We start from the raw sequence: 21,411 nt of genomic DNA, 5'->3' as shown, positions 1-21,411 counted from the left end.
CTTGCGCTGAAAATTTGAGAAGAAAGAATGACGGCCTGCGATGTCGCTTATATAGCCACCGTATGCAAATTCGGTCGCTAAAGCGCATCTTTGCCCTGATTGGCCATCAAGATGGCGTTGCGTAGATCGTTTTCAGTCTCGAGATTGGATAAAATCCAATTCCCATAGAGCTTAAAGTGAAGCTAATAAAGAAATAGAACTTGAACCAATATGGCCAACAGTTTTCCATTTGGAAAACTGAAATTGTGTTTATCGTTCATGCTGCTGCAAGCAGACAAATATGCTGTTCTTTGAAAAACTGTTTTATTCACTCTACATTGCCCAAGTTGAATACACGGACATCCCTCATTGTAGTGTCCCTCCTTCCCTGGTCAATGCTACAACCACACACTGACCTGAAGGGTTCTGGCAAGCATTTCTATAATCCACATCCAATACTATGCCAGGTCTAGGATCAATTCAGTATATAACGCAGCATCTGTATGAACATTCAATTGATGCTGCAATAACATGTGGTATTTGCATAAAGTCTATTCCCCTACACATTATTATATGCTCCTTCAAAACAAAGTTAGAAAATAGTTTTTGCTATAGAAAAGGGGGAAGGACACATCTTTGCCTATTAAGCCAGGTTCTGCAGTGGTAATACAGTAGCGTAGTGGACATGTTAACATAATGTGGCGTATTAACCAAGCTGCATTCTGCTTTCTATACCTCAAGGGCAGGGGCTATCAGTGGATGGACTAGAATCCTTTTTATAGAGCACTGTTTAAGTTGTGTCTTCTGTGATTTTAAACATATTATACAGGAGGCAAATTAAATGCATTCATGTCCTACATAAGGAACATACAGCACACACACACACACACACACACACACAGTAATGTTTACATCCATGATTTTTCTGTAAAGCGAGGATTGTCATTGGGGCTGATGGGGCCTCAGGGAGCACTGATGTCAGAAGCTTAAGCAAGGGGGCGTTTGTAGGAAGAGAACGGGCAGAATATGCTCAAATTGTCAGCGACATTTTCCTACATAATTATAGTGTTTTATATTAAGAGTTGAAAACATAGCTATGCTTTTTTATACCTATGTTTATATTTAACAAGAATGAACAGCCTTCCCGAACGTGTCTTTTCTCGGTTATTTTCAAAAAGACGCTCTTTGAAAATTGCCAGCAGAAGCATTTTTTGTTTGCTTGTTTGTTTTGTTCAGAAAGCAGCGAGGGTGTAATTATTTCTCAAAGTGAACTCTCGGTGCACTCCACTGGCTTAGATCCGTTATATCAACCTGGATCAGTAAGAGCCCAAAGCCCTGGGTGAGACCTTTTAGTTTTTTGTCTTGTTTTTTTGCAAATTGATTATCTATCTGCGGCAATCTTGTTGTGAAGAGCAATAAAACGCATTCAATTTAATGTATCGATTAAAATTCACAAAGGACTACCCATTAATGGCATTCCGCTGGCTGGGAGTTTGGATTTCCACGATATTAGGGTCTGGGTATAGAACTCCCTTAGCACCTGCCAGGAGAGAAAGCTCAGGTCAAAGATCACACTGTGCACTCCGATGCCCAGTTTTGTCTTGCTGAGGGATAATTATCGCAGGCGCCTGTGTGAATTATGGATGTACAATTCATCTGTATGAGTCGATATGCCTCCCGGGGGTTCACAAATGTAGCATTTGGATGCAGTCGATCCTGCTTTTAATCTCGGGTTCGATCTCATAGGATTCTGTGGCGCACACTCCCAAGGAGAGTAAAAACATGCTTGTGCATATGTATTAATGACAACATAAGATACAGTATATATTTCATATACAGTGGCTTCAGAAACTATTCAGACCCCTTCACTTCCTGCATAATTTGTTGTGTTGTAGATTTAATTTTAAATTGATAACATTTTTGCCAATCAATCTACACTCAATAACGCAAAAATATTTTTATGAAATGTTTGCAAATTTATAAAAAATCACAAACCGACAATTCTATCCTGACACCAACAATCATGCCACTGTCAAAATCACTGAGATCGCATTTTTTCCCCATTCTGATGGCTGATGTGAACATTAACTGAAGCTCCTGACCCATATCTGCATGATTTTATGCATTGCATTGCTGCCACACAATTGGCTGATTAGATAATCGAAAGAATAAGTAGGTGTACAGGTGTTCATAAGAAAGTGGTCAGTGAGTGAATATTAAATGCGTGTGTGTGTGTGCGTGCATGTGCGTTCCTTAATGTTTCTATGTGCCTGTGGGTGTGTATGCGTGTGTGTGTGTGTGTGTGAGTGTGTGCATGCACGTGTTTTCCTTAATGTCTCCACGCCCCAGTCCATCATAAAGCTGTTTCCGTACTGGCACCAGCTGCCAGCAGCTACAGGGGCTTTTTATAAAGTACATGCAGCCGATCTGTCAGTTAAATATGATACACTTTCCCTGTCCCTTACATTAAAGTGATTTACCATTCAATACCGTTTACCCAGGCATCCACAGAATACAGCATCGCCTGCTAAGGCTAGGCAGTTTCTAAACATTGTCTGCTAAGGCTAGGCAGTTCCTAGACATTGTCTGCGAGGGCTAGGCAGTTCTAGACATTGTCTGCGAGGGCTAGGCAGTTCTAGACATTGTCTGCGAGGGCTAGGCAGTTTCTAAACATTGTCTGCTAAGGCTAGGCAGTTTCTAAACATTGTCTGCTAAGGCTAGGCAGTTCCTAGACATTGTCTGCTAAGGCTAGGCAGTTTCTAGACATTGTCTGCTAGTGCTAGGCAGTTTCTAAACATTGTCTGCTAAGGCTAGGCAGTTCCTAAACATTGTCTGCTAAGGCTAGGCAGTTCCTAGACATTGTCTGCTAAGGCTAGGCAGTTTCTAGACATTGTCTACGAGGGCTAGGCAGTTTCCAGAATTTGAAGTATTTACACTCACGCATACATGCGTGCACACACACACACAGACACTCACACACTCACAGTATATGTATTTATTAATGTATTTATTCATTTTTCAAATTTGAGTTTATCAATACTGAGTTTACTTTTCTGAGACACTTCACACAGACCAACATGCAGATTTGCACAACAGTTCATTTAATGTCCAAAATGCACAAAAACTGCCAAAGCACAGTATATCTCAAAACCAAATCTTTCCACCAAAACACCAGCACTAGTTTTCTCAGGAATGCTGTCCTTTATGACAGACACAACACCCCAAAAAACACTATAAATAGTGACAGTATAAGAAATGTTGTCTAACATGCAGTGCGGTCAGGTGCCCTTGTAGAATGCATATCATATTTCATTCTCAATAAATGCCACTGGTGTACGGCCCAGATTTGGCTGGACTCTCAGCCCTGCCTCTCTCATTGAAAGGCCATGATTTACCACATGATCAATGATCCTGTAGTAGTCCTCATCTCATCTGACACTACGGCTCTTGGTCTTCCTTTCTGTTGTCTTTCATCACACACTCGTCCTCCTCTCCCTCTCCAGATCTCTCTCCCTCCTCTCAGCCACTTCTCTATCTCTCGCCGGGTCCATATTTACATAAAAACATCGTTCCAAAGATGTCCCCACTTACTGTATAGATGTAAATGAAAACACCAGGGTAGCTCTCCAAATGAGATTGGAATCAGCTGTGTTTAGTCTCATTCGCATAACTTTAATTAACAGTTTTTCACCAGCTATAAACGTAGCCTAGTGGAGTGGAGAGCATTAACATTAGAAAGATTATCAGTCTGTAGCGGTCAGCCAAAATAGTAACATTTTGTGCCAGCAACAGCGCTTTGGAGAGCTACTGTAGGTGTTACAGGGGCCTAGTTACGAAATTTATTAATATGGCTGGTCATTTTGAGATAGGGCTTTAAAGGACAAAGAAAAAAATGTTTCTTTTTCTAGTTTTCTGGAATTAATACTTTGGGTGCAGAAAATAATTACTCACAATGCTACTGAATTCTGAAAAATATTTCTGTAGCAGTTCATCTGATATTACCAATATGTTTAAGCTTTTTAAAGACTAATACATAGTCTTCAGGTTCTTGTTTGCTCAAGGCATTTTTTGAAATGGATAATTTCATTTACGTATATACGAACAATAATGAGGATTTAACTTGCATATGCATATCCTATTGTTTCCATAAATGCCTTTGCCCTATGGTGGGCTAATGAGCTTCTTGAACTACTACATTAATGCATTTTGCCTAGTGACAGCTAAAAAGATTGTAGCTTGCGATTGACCTTTCCTCTCATTGTATTTGAACAATCTAGAAAAATGAACATGCATTCTTACTTTAATAAGGCCTTTGCTTTGCACAGGAACAAATCCCTTTGGGTTTTATAGCATGATAGTGTTATGTTCCTGTGTTCTGTCCTGTGTTAGTTTATCGTTGTTTATTTTCATTATTCTTGTAATTTATTATTTTTCATATTTCATGTCTGGTGTTCTGTTTATAGTCATTAGTTTACACTCGTCTTCTCCTGTGATGTCTGAGTCTGAATGTTTACTAGCCCAGTCACTCCCTTGTCTGCGTGCCCCACTATTCGGGTGTTTACGGTAGTTCCGGGGTTCAACCTTCCTTCCAATCTTGCATTCCTTACTTCCTGCTTTCTCTCCATTTCATGTTTGTACATAGCACTAATATATTAATCCCAACTAACATAGAATTTGTACAGTACTAATTATACTAATACACTAATATGTTTGTCAAACTAACGAACAAACATTCACTAGTTTTGGGTATTTGTAATTTAAATCACTTAACTAACTTACTAACACATCTCCAGTTTCAATTCTGTTCTGTAACTCCGCCTCCCTATTCTATCACTGATTACTTGCTTAGTTTCAGCAAAGTATTCGCACCTGTCTCTCCTTATCTCTGCATCTCCTGATTCTCTGCAATTGTCTACTCTCTAGTCCGAAGCTATTTCTATTACATGTGTGTCTTTGTGAATCCAGTCCGCGTTTTCGTTTCCCCCCTGTTATTGTCCTATTACCCTTTCATGTGTTTCACCTGATGTTTATTTGTTAGACCGCCCTCACTCCCATGCCCTGCCTAGTTTGTCTCATTTCCCTGTGTATTTATACCTGTCCTTTTCTGTTGCACGCTGCTAGTTCGTCTTGTTTTCTTGTCCTGAGCCCTTGATTCCTTCCCCCAGTTCTAGCCTCCTTGTTTCCTTGCCCTTGCCCTTGTTCCTGAGTCCTTGCCCTTTCCCTTGCCCTTGTTTATCTGGATTTCCGGTTCTGACCCCTGCCTGCTTCCCTGGACTCTTTTTTGCTTTGTGGATATCTGTACCTCTGCTTTTTTTGGACTGACCCCCTGGTTTTTGACCCTGGCCTGTTTTTTGACTCCGCTCTGTCTGCCCCTTTTGAAATTAAACCTGCAATTTTTCTGCACCCCTGTCTGCTTTGGTTCCTCTGTTCCCCCCGGCATAACAGATAGCAAGACTTGGCTGTGTGACACAGTGTTCATCACTCAACCACCAATATGAATGTGGTTGAAAACAAAGCCACAGATCTTCTGTCACTTTTACCGGGGAAGATAAATAAAATAATTAATACATGATTAAAATAAAATAAATATTCTCTCCCCTCAATGCCACACACCCCTTTTTGTCCCATCATGGTCTTATAGGTTACTGTAATGCATTTGCAAATCAGGAGGCCATCTGTTTTGTCTCCTAATACGAACAGGGCACGAAATCCCATTACTCCTCACTTTGCCTTAATTACACCCTGCCGGAACAAACCTTCATTCGCGAGTTACGAGTGACGCCCAAAAATGATCAGAGGTACGAGGTCATGGATAAAAGCAAGCGGCAAGGATGAAAAATAATTGCCTGTCAGCTTGTGAGCATTCAGAATAGCAACTTTTGTATTGAGATGGCAAAGCATCGCGAAACAACTTTGTTTTAGTGTCTTCTTACCAATGAGGTGTTCGTGGAAATCTAGCACGCTCTAACGACGGCTGCCCAAGCCTGTCAGTTTCAGCAGAGGTTTTAGAGGTTTAAAGATTTTAATACAAAAATGTCAATCCTCTCTTTGCGGTTTTCAAGAAATCATTTACAGTGTGCTAGACAACCTGCTTGTTGCAGGGAAGCGTGTCGCATCAACATTTTGTAAAGAATATACTTCAGTGATGAATAATTGTTTTAGGATATTTGGAGGAGGAGTGTGTGATGTTTTGGAAAATGGCTGTGATGTCAGCAGGCGTTCTGTTTCCTGAGGTAAGCAAGCTTTGCTGCTGAGAGCCAGAGTGGAATTACATATGTTGACATGGCAGCAATGGAATCATCTAACAATGGTGCGCCATTGGTGCATTGCAAGGCTTTAAAGCAGAAAGCACTCAGACTGGTCCAGTTGGTCTATCACCAGTGACACAGTCAGCAGAAGTACTGAGCAACTGGATTGGTGCGAAGACTAGCTGGCCATCAGACCTGTAGTATTACTTAAAGGTACAATAGGTAATTTTGGACTTCTAACAGTCAAGAGAGGAATAGCAGCAACCTTCAAACTTCAACACTGTTTATCCCTCCCCCTTCTCTGTAAACGCGCTGATGTTGAAATGCCATTGGCTGTGGCAATTAGAGCCAATTTTCAACCAATGAGCTTGAATTATTGTCCAGGTATGGTGCAGTTAATGTGTTGGTACAGAGTATCGGGCCATCAACTGTATATTTTGAAACCTGAATTTAAGGTATAAACACAGGCAGAGGGTGAGTCAACATGTCTGTGAGCCTTTTTCAATGATAGGAAGGGATTTACAATGGTCTTTTAAGACGTGTGGGAAGTTGTGCATGTGTGGGAAGTTTGTGCATGTGTGAGGGAGGTGACTGTTATATATATGTTATATATATAGCTATTCTTTGCAATTACATTGTGCGGTTTTCCCCCTTAAAAACGGTCACATTATTTCAACCGCTTCTTAACTATCGTATAAATTAACTAATGGCTTAATGAGCATTTAAGCAGTTTTTAAGTTTCAATTCAAAGTAATTACTCATTAAACCAATAGCAAGCCTTCTATTTTAAATGTTTTCTCCCAAAGGTCAGCAGTAGATCATATTAAAATAGGTGTATATATAATATAGGTATATAAACAATTCCAACATTAACATTAAATTAATTTGCCAGGATGCAATCAACATTCAACTCATATATACATTAATTAGAAACTCAGCAGTTGCCAAGATGAACTCACCAAGTGATGTTGTAATTAGAGAAAATGTGTAATTATTCTTATTCTTTTACTGGTCTATTGGAACCTATGCCACAGAGAATATTTGCCTTGAGCAAGTGAGTATTTTGGCTTTTTGAGATTGCTCATCGGAGAGGGACTTTATTCCATCTTTGTGTCGGGCTCTTGTGCTCTGCATGAAATGCTGAACAGTGGCATCTTTTCCCTCCGGACTTAGAGGGATTTACCGCTCCCTTGGACCAACCCAAAACATCTCAAAGTAATAGCATCCACAGAAATCAAGTGCACACTTTAGCCTTCCACTGGGCCAGCTTAATCCATTTTGGTCTGCCGAGATCTAATTCCTGTCTGATCCAATTTTACAAAAGCAATGTTTTCTCAACAGGGAATTTCTGCTGGGGGAGAGCCATACATGAGGCCTTCAAAAGCGTTTTCTCAAAGGATCTCGCACTCCCCAATGAGAAGATAACCAGCACGGCTCCGTATGCCGATGAAAACGCAAACACTCTCTCCCCGCTGTCAGCTTCATTTACCCTTGTGCTTTGACACAAAATGAAAACTACAAAAAACAAAAGATTTTCTGTTTGTAAGGAATAGAGAGTGAACTTATTTATTGGGAAAAGGAAGCATGTACTGTCGATCGTAATGTTTTCAGAAAATAGAAAGATCTGCACGCAGCTTTCCCCTTACTGTGCAAAAGTGTTGTGCTCTGTAGATTATTTTCTATAAATTTGGTCTTGGATATTTTTATATTTATTGTTTTTGCTTTTTGCATTGGTGTGCCAGTAGAAAAGAGCTAATTTGATATTTCCAAACATTAATTTTCCGAAAAATGTTACCGTTAAATATTTATATTTCTGTATTTAGTATATGATGAGCAGTAGGTTTCCCCAGGCCTTCTTGACTAAATTTTCATAGTCTTCCTAGGAAAATAAAAATCAAGCAATGCCTTTATAGGAGAATAACACAATTTTCTATCGTTAGTTTGACTTATTTATATGCTCATTTAAATATACACTCACACTACACTGCCATTTTCTTTCAGTCCTTTCTAGCATTATGATATAAAATCCAAACTTATTTCAAGTTTAGTTTGTTTGTACAACTTTCATACCCAAGGAACTGTTCTGCCAATTCATTTATTCTAATAAACATATGCTATTTACAGCAAAACCCATCTTTGCTGACTAAGGTTGCATATAATATGGTTGTGTAATGGGTTGAGGTTAAGCTCAAATTCACATTATTACCCTATATTTAGTATCTGCAAAATATTACTGTGGGAGAAAAATATCTGTATTTTGCCTTCATTAACTGTCTGTGTTCATGCATTTCACTACAGTAAATCTTCTGCTACAGAGAAATGAAAATGTCTGAAATGCTCCATGCAATTCAATCAGCGAGTACAATCTGGTCAAAAACCCAAAATGGTGGAAGTGTAGAAGCAGTAAAGGATGCTATGTGGCCTTACTTGTGCCACTCAGTAATAGGATTGAATACATATCATCTAACTATAATTTATTAACTCCAATTATTCTATCTCTTGTAATTTATCTCATTATAATGACTCTGTCATTAACCACTCAGACTTCATTCAACTAACAGCTATGCAGAGAGTGTCAAAGTATGCGTATGAGGAACTATGGGTAGTGTGGCTCTATATATGTTATAGCCTGTCTAGACAACATGGCCATGCCATTGTGTAGCCAATAAAGAATACAAATGTGTTTTGTGAGAACAGGCTGTATCAATTCAACGTGTATGTGCAGTGTGCTCAGAACCACAAAGTGTAACTGCAATAAAGGGAAGATTTCATTAAGACAAATATATATATTAGGCAAAATAAGATGATAATCCTGTATACGGGCCGGTGTGGGCTTTTTTCCGTTCATTCCTTTTTTAATGGTGCAATTGCTTGTACATAGGAATTCCATAATCTACATGTTGTATAGGCTCTCTGGAACAAGAAGAGCCCATGTATGAACTTCTCTGACCAGTATGGGTAAACGAGTTACATAGTAAACGCGTGATCCCTATCTCTGAGCAGAAAATACTAAATACGAAATACTAAATACTAAATACTAATAATAAGATAACTTCAGCCGAGCCTAGAACCGGCTAGTGGCATGGTATTGAAATAATGATTGAGAAGTGTGATTTCATTACATTTCCAACAGTGTAGTTTGTTAGGCTTTCATAAAACAACACATACTTTTTTTGCCTGCGTAACAAAACCGTAGCATTTTCAATAAGCACGCGGAGACTGTTACGCAAAAACTGTTCTTGAGATTTTATGGAGATGCCTAAACCTAACTACAAGATTTCCTTTAGGGGACTTCCAAGGAATCTCTCATCTATCTAGCCTCTCGAATATTCTCGTGTTAATATTTCTGAGGAAGACGGTGAAAACACCTTTGGCTCCACAATAGCGGGCATTTTCACTTACGTGACCCCATTTTATATCAGTGAGCATCTAAATACATTCTCAAAATATTGTATTATTATTCAGTATGCTTATACATAAGGAGCAAGCCTGCTTTAGAATAATAAATAGCATATGAAATTGTGAAATGTGTTTGACTGGGGGTTGGGTATTTGACAAAAACGTCAATCAATGGACCTCCATGAATATATTATCATACAAGATGTTATTATTGTACTTATTTTTTACAATCTTCTTGACCTTTTGCTATCTTAACACAGCACAAGCAGAGGAAGAGGTAGGGGGAGGGTGACAGGCAGGGGGAAGTGCAAACACATTTTTTCAGGATAAAATGTGTTGTATACTTCAGTATGCGAAATACAGTATTTTACAAATCACAAGACCCATAATATCATTTAGTTTCTATGTGGTCTTTTGGAGTCTCCAAATGTCCTTTTTGGAAAACTGCCTAGACATAGCGTAGAAAAAAAACAGCGCAGAATGCTCATTTTGTGTGATATTGTCATCAAATTTTTCCAGTGTTTTGGCTGTTGTGGCATTGTGTTTGTAAGCCTGCCAGGCACTGCTACAATAATCTGTATCCACTCAAAAACAGAAAATCTTTTCAGTGAGAAAAAGATCTTCCACTGTGTTTGAGCTTCTGTAACTTTGATTTAGCAATATGTAAGGTCATTCTGAGAAAACAAACCTAAAAAGGATTACCTTTCAGACGACACCGGGATTATACCTGTAGTCAAAAGGGTTCAAGAATAATAGCCATTTTATTTTCGGTATGTACTTTTCAAGCTTGTGTTAAGAAAAGGGGTGATACTTCAGGGGTTAAACAGTGAATAATTCAAAATACAGCATATTTTGTCACTAAATATATTTTCATCATGGTAACACATTTCCCATAGTCATTCCTGTGGGAACCATGCAAGGCCCAATTTCACCTTGAGAAAAACAATAAACTAAACAGACATTTCTGTGTCAAGATGCACTCATGTCACAGCCCACAGAATGCACCCCACCTCCCACCCCACCATACTACATTAAAAGGGATGCTAACTCATTATGCATGGAGCTGGCTCTTCAGCACCACAAACCATACTTCTAGTATGCTATACTTATATGTGCAGGGTGCAATATTAAAGTTATAATGTACAAGCTGATTCAGTGATTTGGGCAGTCCCAATAGCACCCCTCTGGGGTGGTAGTTTGTGTGCTGGGTCTACAGGGCACTTGAGATGAGCAGTGCTTGTTTATTGCATCCCACTGGCTCCCTGCCGGCCTGTGAACACCATTTGCATTCCTTTGGTGGGCCAGACAGGAGCTTCTCCTTCTGTAATCTGTAAACACAATACACAAGGGCAATGCTAAAGCCTTCGCTAAAGCAATTTACATTATTCATATACAGTATAATAACTGCTGTGACCATTATACATCTCATATATTTAATGTATTAATTATGCATTGGGATTAATTGTGAATTCCAGTCTATGCCGTTAACTTTGCGTAATCATGAAATCTTAAGTATTTGCGATCTTTCTTCAAAGGGCAAACATGAACCAGTATTCATGAAAAAGACATGCTTTAAAGTCTCTCTCTCTCTCTCTCTCTCTCATATACAATGGATTTGTCTTTAATATTAGTTTAATAAGACAAAGAATTAATGACCTTAACGTTCCCATCCAAACTGATTTGAGTCTTCCAGGCAATACATTTTTATCAATAACGATGTATTGCTTTGATACACATGCTAATGGATTTGAATTTCAAATGTTAAATAGATTTCCTGCATCCTATTAATGAATAATTCACTAGCGGGAAAAAAAATAAAGAAATAGTTTCTATAATCTTACCAAGCTGAGACAGAAAGATGTGAAGAAATGATGAAATTATGAAAATATCAGATATTTGCTCATTTAAACTAAATCTTTTTTGTATTACAACCTAAACTGTCCACATGTACAAGCGAAAATGTATCTACACAGTAAAATAATGTGTTTACACAGTCCTTATAAAGGTAAATTCTATTCTAACAAAATAATGTTTACATTTTATTTGAAGGCTCCTACCTAAGAGCCATATAACTCCTTCATAAGCACTACATAACACATTCTTGAGCACTACATAAGCATTCATAAGTATTTATGTCAATAACCTCAAATACCATATGCATACGGTCTGTTATGTCAACATAGATGATGCAGATTGTGTCATTTCACTTGACATGTCACGGTAATGTTACTTGCTGCATCAATGTTGACACACCATATGTTTACGGTTATTGCATGATACATGAAAACACATTATTCCAGAGAATGCCAGAGAGGTATATTTATTTCTCTTACTCTCAGTTTCATGTCAAGCACAATACAGTACTTTTTCCATGAAATGAAGACCTACAGTTCTGTAGCTCTTATCGTTCTCCATCCTCTCAGGCCATCTCCTCCTTTCATACCTTCCTCTTCCCCACAGTGGCCAAAACACAAGAAGCTACTCTCTCCATGTCTCCCCCTGCCTTACACGCATAGGAATATCACATTATTCACAAGACAGACACAAGCGTGATGTAGCCACGCAGCCATACATATACATGTCCTTAGTGTGTTATATTAATCACATAGATATAGTACTGCCTTTATCTATATAACTTGTAATGATCCGTGGAGTAAATATTGCATCGCAAAGTCCTTGCATTTAGACTGGTAAGGGAACCTATTTGTCTTCCACTGAAAGGGTTCTTTTGCCAAATAAGTGTCTTATGTAAGTGTACCTTAAGTATGCACTTTGTATTCAGAATTTAACAAAGCAAAGCAGTGCAGGGGAGAAGAGGCAGCACACACTGGTATTTTCTCCTGATGGGACTGTCTTTCTAACTTTCTATATTTAGTATTATTGTTTTGTCAAACATGGTAAGTTCCTATATCTTGATTGCTTCAGAATATGTATTTATCTAGGAAGACGCATTGGAGTAACAGTAGAAATAGATCTTGTCTCTCATAAACCACACAGACCAAGCTTGTCTCTCTATTTGCTTAGCATGTAAGAGACATATTATTGCATTTGCGGTAAATCAATGGACCTTTACAAGTAGTTCACTTTGTGAACTGAAACATGTAACTAGTTTAGTTGGGCTGCATGATGTGCTATCGTAATATATTCCTATATACCCTACAGGTAACTATAGGTCTGTAAAGCTACACCGTGCTTGAGTCATGTTTGTCCTAAACTATGGTTTACCTTGAAGCTCTGCGTGATAACTTGTATATAAAAGGCACAATACAAAAACGATTCATTGATTGATCTGTTGATTGATGTTCCTCTGTTTTTTATCAAACCTTGGGCATGGATGCTACAGACCAGTCGCACTGTTCTCATGTTGCATTGGCTTGGCGTTTACTCACACACACTGCCATTTTCCCCATGCCTGAATGCTCTCATTTTGAAGGAGGAAGCGGTAAAGATCACGCCAATGTCATTTTACAGCAGGGACATGGCATGTCAGCAATAAATAAGAGTTACAATCTGTGCCATTGTTGGTATTTACTGGAAGAGTTTAGTTTAAATATCCTTCTCAAGGAGATAAGCGCAGTGTCTGTATGTAAAACATGCAACCTTGTGATTTCCATTAAGCGCAGAGCTACACTGCTGCGAATGTGTGTGTGTGTGTGTGTGTGTGTGTGTGTGTGTGTGGGGGGGGGTCATGTATTTGTGTGTAGCAATATACAAACGTGTTGGCTACTTACAAAATAAAAGCACCATAATCAATGTTTCTACTTTCGCTAATTCACCTCTTTGTGCCTTTGAGTACAAAAAGAGGCTTTTTGTCTAACCTTGACACTAACTCGTTCTTAACTGAAAATCGAAGCCAGGTTAGGTGTATTGATGATGCCTCCGTGTTGCAGCTTGCGAGTGGAGTGTCGGTCCTCTTAACCGTTTCGAGACCAAGCCACGATTTTGCCCGGAACACAACGGCAGGCATGGCTCATTTTCCAGGCTTATTGATTAGTAAACAGCGGAGGGCGCGTGCTTCAGTCAGGGAAGGAGAAGGCGAGTGACCGGAAACCATTACCGGTGCCCTACAGTGATTGTCCCAGCAATCTGGAGTAGCCTCTTTGTCAGGTCTAATGCCTGAGATGGCTGTGTTCTGACATGGACAACTTTATCGCTAAATCGATAGATATGAGAAGTAGATTAGAAGACTTAGGCTATTCCAGGCAACGCCGTAAAACCAGGCTCCGCACTCCCTTCAAGACATCGTGGCAATAAAAAAACCAAACAGGTCAGGTTACAGCAAGCCTGACATGCTCACCCACAGACTACAAAATGAGCTTGCATGAAAAAAAAAGTCAAAATAAAAGCGAGCCCAGAGGCTGGTACATGGCTACAGCTGTGCAGCGAGTTCATGTCTGAGCCCACATATTTTCCTTTGATGCAAAACAAAAAAAGATATCAGCTTTGATTTTTCACTCATGCCAATGCTGCCAAGCCTAAGACTGAGACAGTCCAGAAACTAGGCACTCTGCCTCTGATCCAGCTGCGGCCATCTACGATTTGCTTTCTGTTAGTCAAACAATCTTTGCAGTGCATCAGGCCAGCTCTAAAGAAAACTAGCCCTGTGAACTATCAAATGCAAAATGGCTTGCTGTACAAAATCAGGGGAGATTGTGTTCTTAGAAGCACACCCTCCCCCCCTCCCTTCCCATTGTATGCTCTCACGGTTATCCCAGTTTTCATATCACATCCAATGATTGCACTCTGGAGAAAAGCAAGGTCACCTTCTCGTGAAGAATGTGAACACTGCATGCGCTTTGTAATGGGAGGCTACTGTATGTCTGAGATTAGTAATGAGGCATGGGGTCTTTGATATGATTCATAATGGGATGCATACAGTACTACGGGTTGTGATTAGTAATGGGGATGAAACACTGTATTGGTAAGGTGACATAGTGAAATGTTTGCAGTTCGGATCTCAAACTCCAAACCCCAGTGGAGAGGTGTGTTAGGACTGAGCTACTGTGTGTGTGTGTGTGTGTGTGTGTGTGTGCATGCGCGGTGTGTGTATGTGCGGTGTGTGTGTGTTACCAGAAGTGACTGTTCGCGTGATAAGGGGCTATTTTGGCTCCTAAATGCAGCATTGGTGATTGATAAATTTAGCTACCCAGCATGGTGCTACAGGCTCTGGCAAAATCACCCCAGCTAGAAATCAATTGTTCCTCAAACTGCACAAAACAGTCTTTATCACAGAGAGTAATTTTTTTCTTTTAAATATATTGTAAGCCAAAAAAAAATACCCGACAAAACAGAAACTCCAGAAAACCATGGCAACACAAAGAAAAAAATCACCATACTGAAGGCTATTCCACCTGTAAAAAGAAAACTGTAACTGAGATATGGTTATAATTCTCACCATTACTATGCAAGAGCCTTGTCTTGGGAGAGATATTATCCCAAGCGGTAAGAAAGAAGCCACCAATCCCCATCCCAAGGCCGCCCAGTCAGATGGTCCTCAGTTTGACCATGAGATGTCTGACCATTCAGTGTCAGCGGGCTTCCTCTGAGCGGTGAGGAGTGCGATGCTAATGACGAAGAGGACGTTTGCCGATGACGGCGACCGCCGCATTAGTGTAAATGATACAGCGGATGGCAGTGACAGTGTTGAGGGCCTGTCGTCAAACGGCCGAGGTTATCGCCAGCCACTCCATTACAGAATTAGATTGGGGTTACTGATGGGTGAAATATGAAGTTATGACCAAAGGTCACTGCACTTTCTGACCTTAACATTAATGTCTGAAATGTAGTGAAGCAGGAATTAAATAAATTGAAAAGGGAATAGGATTTGAATAATAATAATAATAATCATAATAATAATCATAATAATAATCATAATAATACATTGTAAATCCAATACCACATGAAAGCAGCATGTTATTATGTAATGTTATTGGCAAAGTTACATTAGGTGCATTAGTGCAAACAAGTTCAAACGTATTCATTAAGCAACTGATAAGCTAGTGATAAGAATTCACATAATCACACAGTAACATAATACTGATCCTGCTATAGGAAAAATAGTTGAAAAAAGTAAACTGAAAATCCAAGTGGCTCAACCGACTGTTCCCGATGTATGCCTATCGCACTAAACAGCCTGCATTTCTTCCTGTTACAAAGAAAACAGATCGAGAGCTGAATGCATGGATCTGTATCCATGAGCGTGGCTTTTGATTGACAGTTGCATGCCGTCATGATGAATTTTTACAGTAAATATAACGAAAAATTGCAAACGTGATGGTGATGATCGCACATCGCATGTGGTATTTGGTTAAATCCCGTGTTCAGTTTGCATGCTATGTGGCCTTTTGATCATTCATGTGTTCACTTTTCATTATTTACATTGCCATTTGATAATTGAAATATGTGGTCTTTTCATATATAAATGTGCCTAGGAATAGCTTCTATATCCTGCAAGCATTCTTCCTGGTTTAAAATAAGAGCATAATGCTGACATTTCTTTGTTTTTCCTTTTCATTATAAAATGGCAGAAGATTAAAGCCTTGTTGCCATGCTGCCTCCTGAAGAGACCATTATACTGCAGGCTTTATCTGTCGGTTTCTTGCCTTTGAAGAAAAAGAAAAATACTTTCAAAAAATAATTTCTGAGGCAGACTGATCTGGCCACAAAATAATCTACTTTTTTCCAGTGTTTCTTCAAAATACACTTAGCTATTATCATCATCATTATTATTATTATTATTATTATTATTATTATTATTATTATTAGTAGTAGTAGTAGTAGTAGTAGTAGTAGTAGTAGTAGTAGTAGTATTACTATGCCTTTATGAAAAGAATAATATCAAAAACAATACTTTTTGGTTACCATTTTTCGGTTACTTTGAAGGGTGCCTCTTAACTTGACAGATCCAAGCCCCTCTGAAAGTTCTCCCAGGTGACGGAGGGCTTGAATTCATTAGATTTTGCCAGAATCCTCTTGAGAGAAGAGCATCTTACCAGGTTTGCACTAATCCTTCTAGATAAAGGCCTCTTGAGGGAAATCAATCTGGTGAATTATGTGTCCATAGCCTCTGTGAAAGCCATCATTGCAGAGTGCATCAGCAGTCCAGTGGGAGTTAGACAATATCGTTAGACAATCAGTCATTGTAAAGAAAACAAGACATTCAGTCTGTACAAAGTAGATGAATATTTCTCAGTGGATACAATAGGTATACCTGATCACATGAGCTTACACAGAAGCCTGAAGAATAGACATGATTAATAACTAACATGAAGTCTCCCACACAATCGCACTCCTTTTCTCCGTAAGGAGTTTTGTTCAGAGTTGTTTGTTTGTTCTGCTCGCCTAAGTATGTACTGCTTGCCTAAGTATGTACTGCTCACCTAAGTACGTACTGCTTTCCTAAGTATGTACTGCTCACCTAAGTATGTACTACTTGCCTAAGTATGTACTGCTCGCCTAAGTACGTACTGCTTGCCTAAGTATGTACTGCTCGCCTAAGTACGTACTGCTCACCTAAGTATGTACTACTTGCCTAAGTATGTACTGCTTGCCTAAATGATTGCCTAGCCCCACAGGCTTAATTGTGTATTTTCTTTATTTTATTTCAGTTCCAAAGCCCTCGCCAATACGCAATTTTATTTTTTTACTTCAAAGGAAAAGAAAATGAATTATATTACATTACATATTTTATTTTCATTCTAAACTGAAGAGATATTTGCTTATCATTGTAGATTGAAGAGGCATTCATTCATTGAAGAGGCATGTGTTTATTAATCATTTATACATTTATTCCTCCTTTGCTTATTTTTATTTTGTTGGAACTGGTGCTCATATTCCTTCCGGATCAGCTGGGGGCTGGGAAAATAGCACTGCCAAAAACGGATAGTTCACTTTCTCAATGTATTTTTATTTTTTTAAATGGCTGATATAAAAGTAGTGACATTCAGGGCTTTGTGTTCTAAAACATGGAAATCTACTTTAACTAACTCCAAAGCAGCTTGTTCAGTAAATCTCCCAGTGGCTTTACACATGAATATATTAATTGCATAGTTTTTTTTAATGTAAGCTGAGATATCAGTTTTAATTGAAATTTCACTTTCACGTTTTTCCAACCTTTTGAACAGTATCCATGGAAAAGAAAAAAATGAAGAGCAAAAAATTATTTACTGCCTTGTATTTTCCTTCCGACATCAGGTTTTGCTTCTGAATGTGAACCGGTGATCCGTATTACCAGGATGGTGTAGTTTGGATTGCTGGTGAGGGAGCTGTATGATACTTCCCTCCATGACGAGGAGGTGAGGGTTGCCTCTGCAAGAGGTTCTGATTAAATGAACTGTGACTATGTTTGATTTGTGCGGGGTGGGTTCATTTAATTTTATTGAAATTAATCGATTTTTTGATGGCTGAATAAAGGACAATCAGAGGTCAAAGGCTGGAGACATCCCAGTGCCCAAGGCCAGACATGAGTTATGGTTTAATAATCTCTCTTTCTCTCTCTCTCTCTATCTGCCTCTCTTTATCTCTCCATATCTCTCTCTCTTTATCTCACTCTCTCTCTCTATCTCTATCTGCCTCTCTATATCTCTCTCTCTTTCTCTCACTCTCTATAGTATAACTTGGTATAATATCATTTAACTCTTAGGGCTCTATTTTACCAATCTTAGCGCATGGTCTAAAGGGCAATGCGTAAGCCCATCCACTTTTGGTAGTTTAATGATGGATAATTCTAAGACACAATTCTAAGCCTTATATATGCCATAGACTATAATGGCACTTTTATAGTTATATATAGATATTGTTGTGTTTCATATTCTAACTGCCAACCGTGGTATGCTAGTTTGTAAGTTGATGTATTCTTCGAGGGTTCCCATTATATCTGTATGGTCATGCTAAGACTCGGAACCGTACTGTCCTCTCGGGTCCTCTTCACACTTGTTTCTGTGTTCGATCTGCACTTCATTGTACGTCGCTCTGGATAAGAGCGTCTGCTAAATGCCTTGTAATGTAATGTAATGTAACAAGGTTCAAAATGGCTGAACTTAGTGGCCAGTGTCTTTCATTCCCTTTAAAGCCACCTGCGTTTGCACCTTGGTGGATTGCTCATATAATGGCGGATTCAGAAAGATTTTACTTTCAGCTTCACAGAACAACGTTCTGTCAAATAAGCCACCATCTGTGTACTCATGTGTAACCATGATACATTTGTATGGCCAATTGTATTCGTCATTACTGTTATTGTGATACATTTTTTGATCATACATAGGTGCACTATTCTATACTACTGCTGTGGCCTAAAAAGAACAATGAAGCTGCAATATGACATTAGACCTGGGGCCTGTTCTACAAAGCAGGATTAGTGCGTTCGCCGGAAAAACCTGGTCCATGTTCCGGATTTTGATGAGATCCGAGTTTTACTAAGTACAGCTATGTTAAGCCCAACCCACTCACATGGGGGCAAGCTCATTTGCTGCAGTATTTAGAATTATTATGTCAACTGCAACTGTCTGAAAGTATGCTAATACACTTTTGTTTGGTTTACCACCACCATGCCGAGTGTTAGACAGAGCTCTTGGTCTAGACATTCATGTAAAATTTCAAATGTATCTTATCTTAATTTATTTTGATTCAAACCTCAAAAAAATCCTCTTCCCTTACCATTGTAAGTAGCTTAACATTAAAACTTCAACAAGCACACACAATTGCAGTAGGAGTTAGTCAGTAATTGAACCATTATATCCTTGGATCTGAGCATCCAGATAAGACCATTGCCATTCATAACAAAGGTCCCCGCATTATCAACTGCATCAATTTTACCAGACCAGATCATTCTAGAAATAAAGCAGAAATAAAATAAAAATCTAATATGTAACTGTAACTCATGAAAATACGGACATACACACATGCATCTAACCCACTTACTCCTGGTCAGGGTCACAGTGGGTGCTGGAGCCTATCCCAGCAAGCATTGTACTTATACATTCTCACTACTAATGAAAAATACATAAATAAAAATAACAAAAAGTGCATCCATTTTTATGGCCAATTAAGCACAGCCCAACATTTTTCTTAGACAATAATTTTCATAATGGGAATTAAATTGTAAAATCATGTACTACTATATCTAGTAATGCAGCGAGAGTGACAATAGTTAAATGAAGATCATAATTTGAGGTGCACATTAATTATGTCTAAACAAACCCAGCTAAATGAGTTTACGGAAGGCTTTGCTGGCAGCTGCTGCTTCCAGAATGTGTGTGAGGACATTTGCACAGATGTTTCATTATCTTGTCTCACTGAGTAACTGTCAGAAATCTTCAACCATATTTCAAGGCCAAAAGGTTCAATTTTCAGCAAAATCTCTGTGTGCACAAATAAACAATAGAGGTGTTTCCAAGCCCGTTCTGCCATCAGTCTGGAGCTGTAAATATCCCCTGCAAAGTCAATTACTGCCCTAATTGAAACTGCCATTTCTGAGACTGAGTCATATGTGAAGCTTGAAATCCAATTTGATTCAGTGAAGGAATGTGCAGAAATGCTTTTGAAACGATGGGTTTCATAACAAATATGTTACTGATATTTACAAAAAATTTTCCTTTGACGGTCTAGTCAATAATAAGGTCAACGCAACCTTCGATGTTCAGGCTATTCAGCCACTAGCTATTAAGAAAGAAGCACCATTGAACATTATCCTTTCATGTCTACAAACATAATCCTTGACGACTAAGATGTACTGTATATTTACGTTATTTCACAGTAATGCGAAGTTGTATCTAGACTCTAGACGAGCCTGTGATTGACTGCTACTGCGCTCTCTCGTCTATCACAGATCCGATCGGGCTTCCTGTGGTTTTCCCTGCTTCCTCCTCGCTCGGACGGACATGTGTGAGAGAGTCTGTGAGCCGGACAAGGTGCAAGGAGCGGATGCCACACATTTCGGGGGCCTTCCGGAAACGGCTCACCCCCACCGGCCGGAGGGCCCTCCGGGTGTGTCGGCGAGCGTCTGTGCGGACGCGGCAGTTGGCGAGGACTACGCGGGAGGGCTGGAGGTGACACGCAGTCACTGTTGCATCCCAGCTGCCTCTCGCAAGGCAATGGCAGAGCAAAGCACATCAACGCTCCGCCGGACAGCTACGCAGTCTCGAAGCCCGAGGGAGCTTTCCACACCCAGGACACATTTTTCTGCTTATACGTATGTGTATTTATTTACATATTTATTTGCCTCACTTAATGCTTTTCGCTGACAGTGTCTGGCCTTGTCTGTTGCTCACATTTGAACAGGTTGTTCTTTTCGTTCCTTGAATAGCAGCCCATGGTATTTTTTTCCTTCAGATGTAAAGTTTGTGTTTCACAGACTGTATGTTATTCATTTATTTATTCATTTATTCACGGTATGGTGATGTCACGATTCGGGCGGGGCCAAAGCGCAGGGCAGATAGCATTTTTTCAAACTTCACATACAGCAGAACACACATTATTTAAGACAAAATTATATTATTTCATAAATGTTGAAATAATGGCATGGATTAAAACATTTCACTATAAAGTAGTTTATATTTATTATATAGCATATATTAGCATATATATTATAATTACCCTGTACAGAAGCTTGAATTCATCAAAAGCAGTGGGCCAGTAGGACCGTAGTGGGTATTTTATCACAAATCTGACATGGTTTTATGACATCCCCAGCAAGGCCCTATTTGATATCTTTATAAATAAGGGACGTTTTATTACATCATCAATTAATGGACTGTTCGCTTTCATCATCAGTGAGGGACTGCACTCT

Source organism: Conger conger, chromosome 3, assembly GCF_963514075.1.
Source record: "Conger conger chromosome 3, fConCon1.1, whole genome shotgun sequence".
Lineage (NCBI taxonomy): Eukaryota > Metazoa > Chordata > Actinopteri > Anguilliformes > Congridae > Conger > Conger conger.
This window is presented reverse-complemented; position numbering follows the sequence as displayed.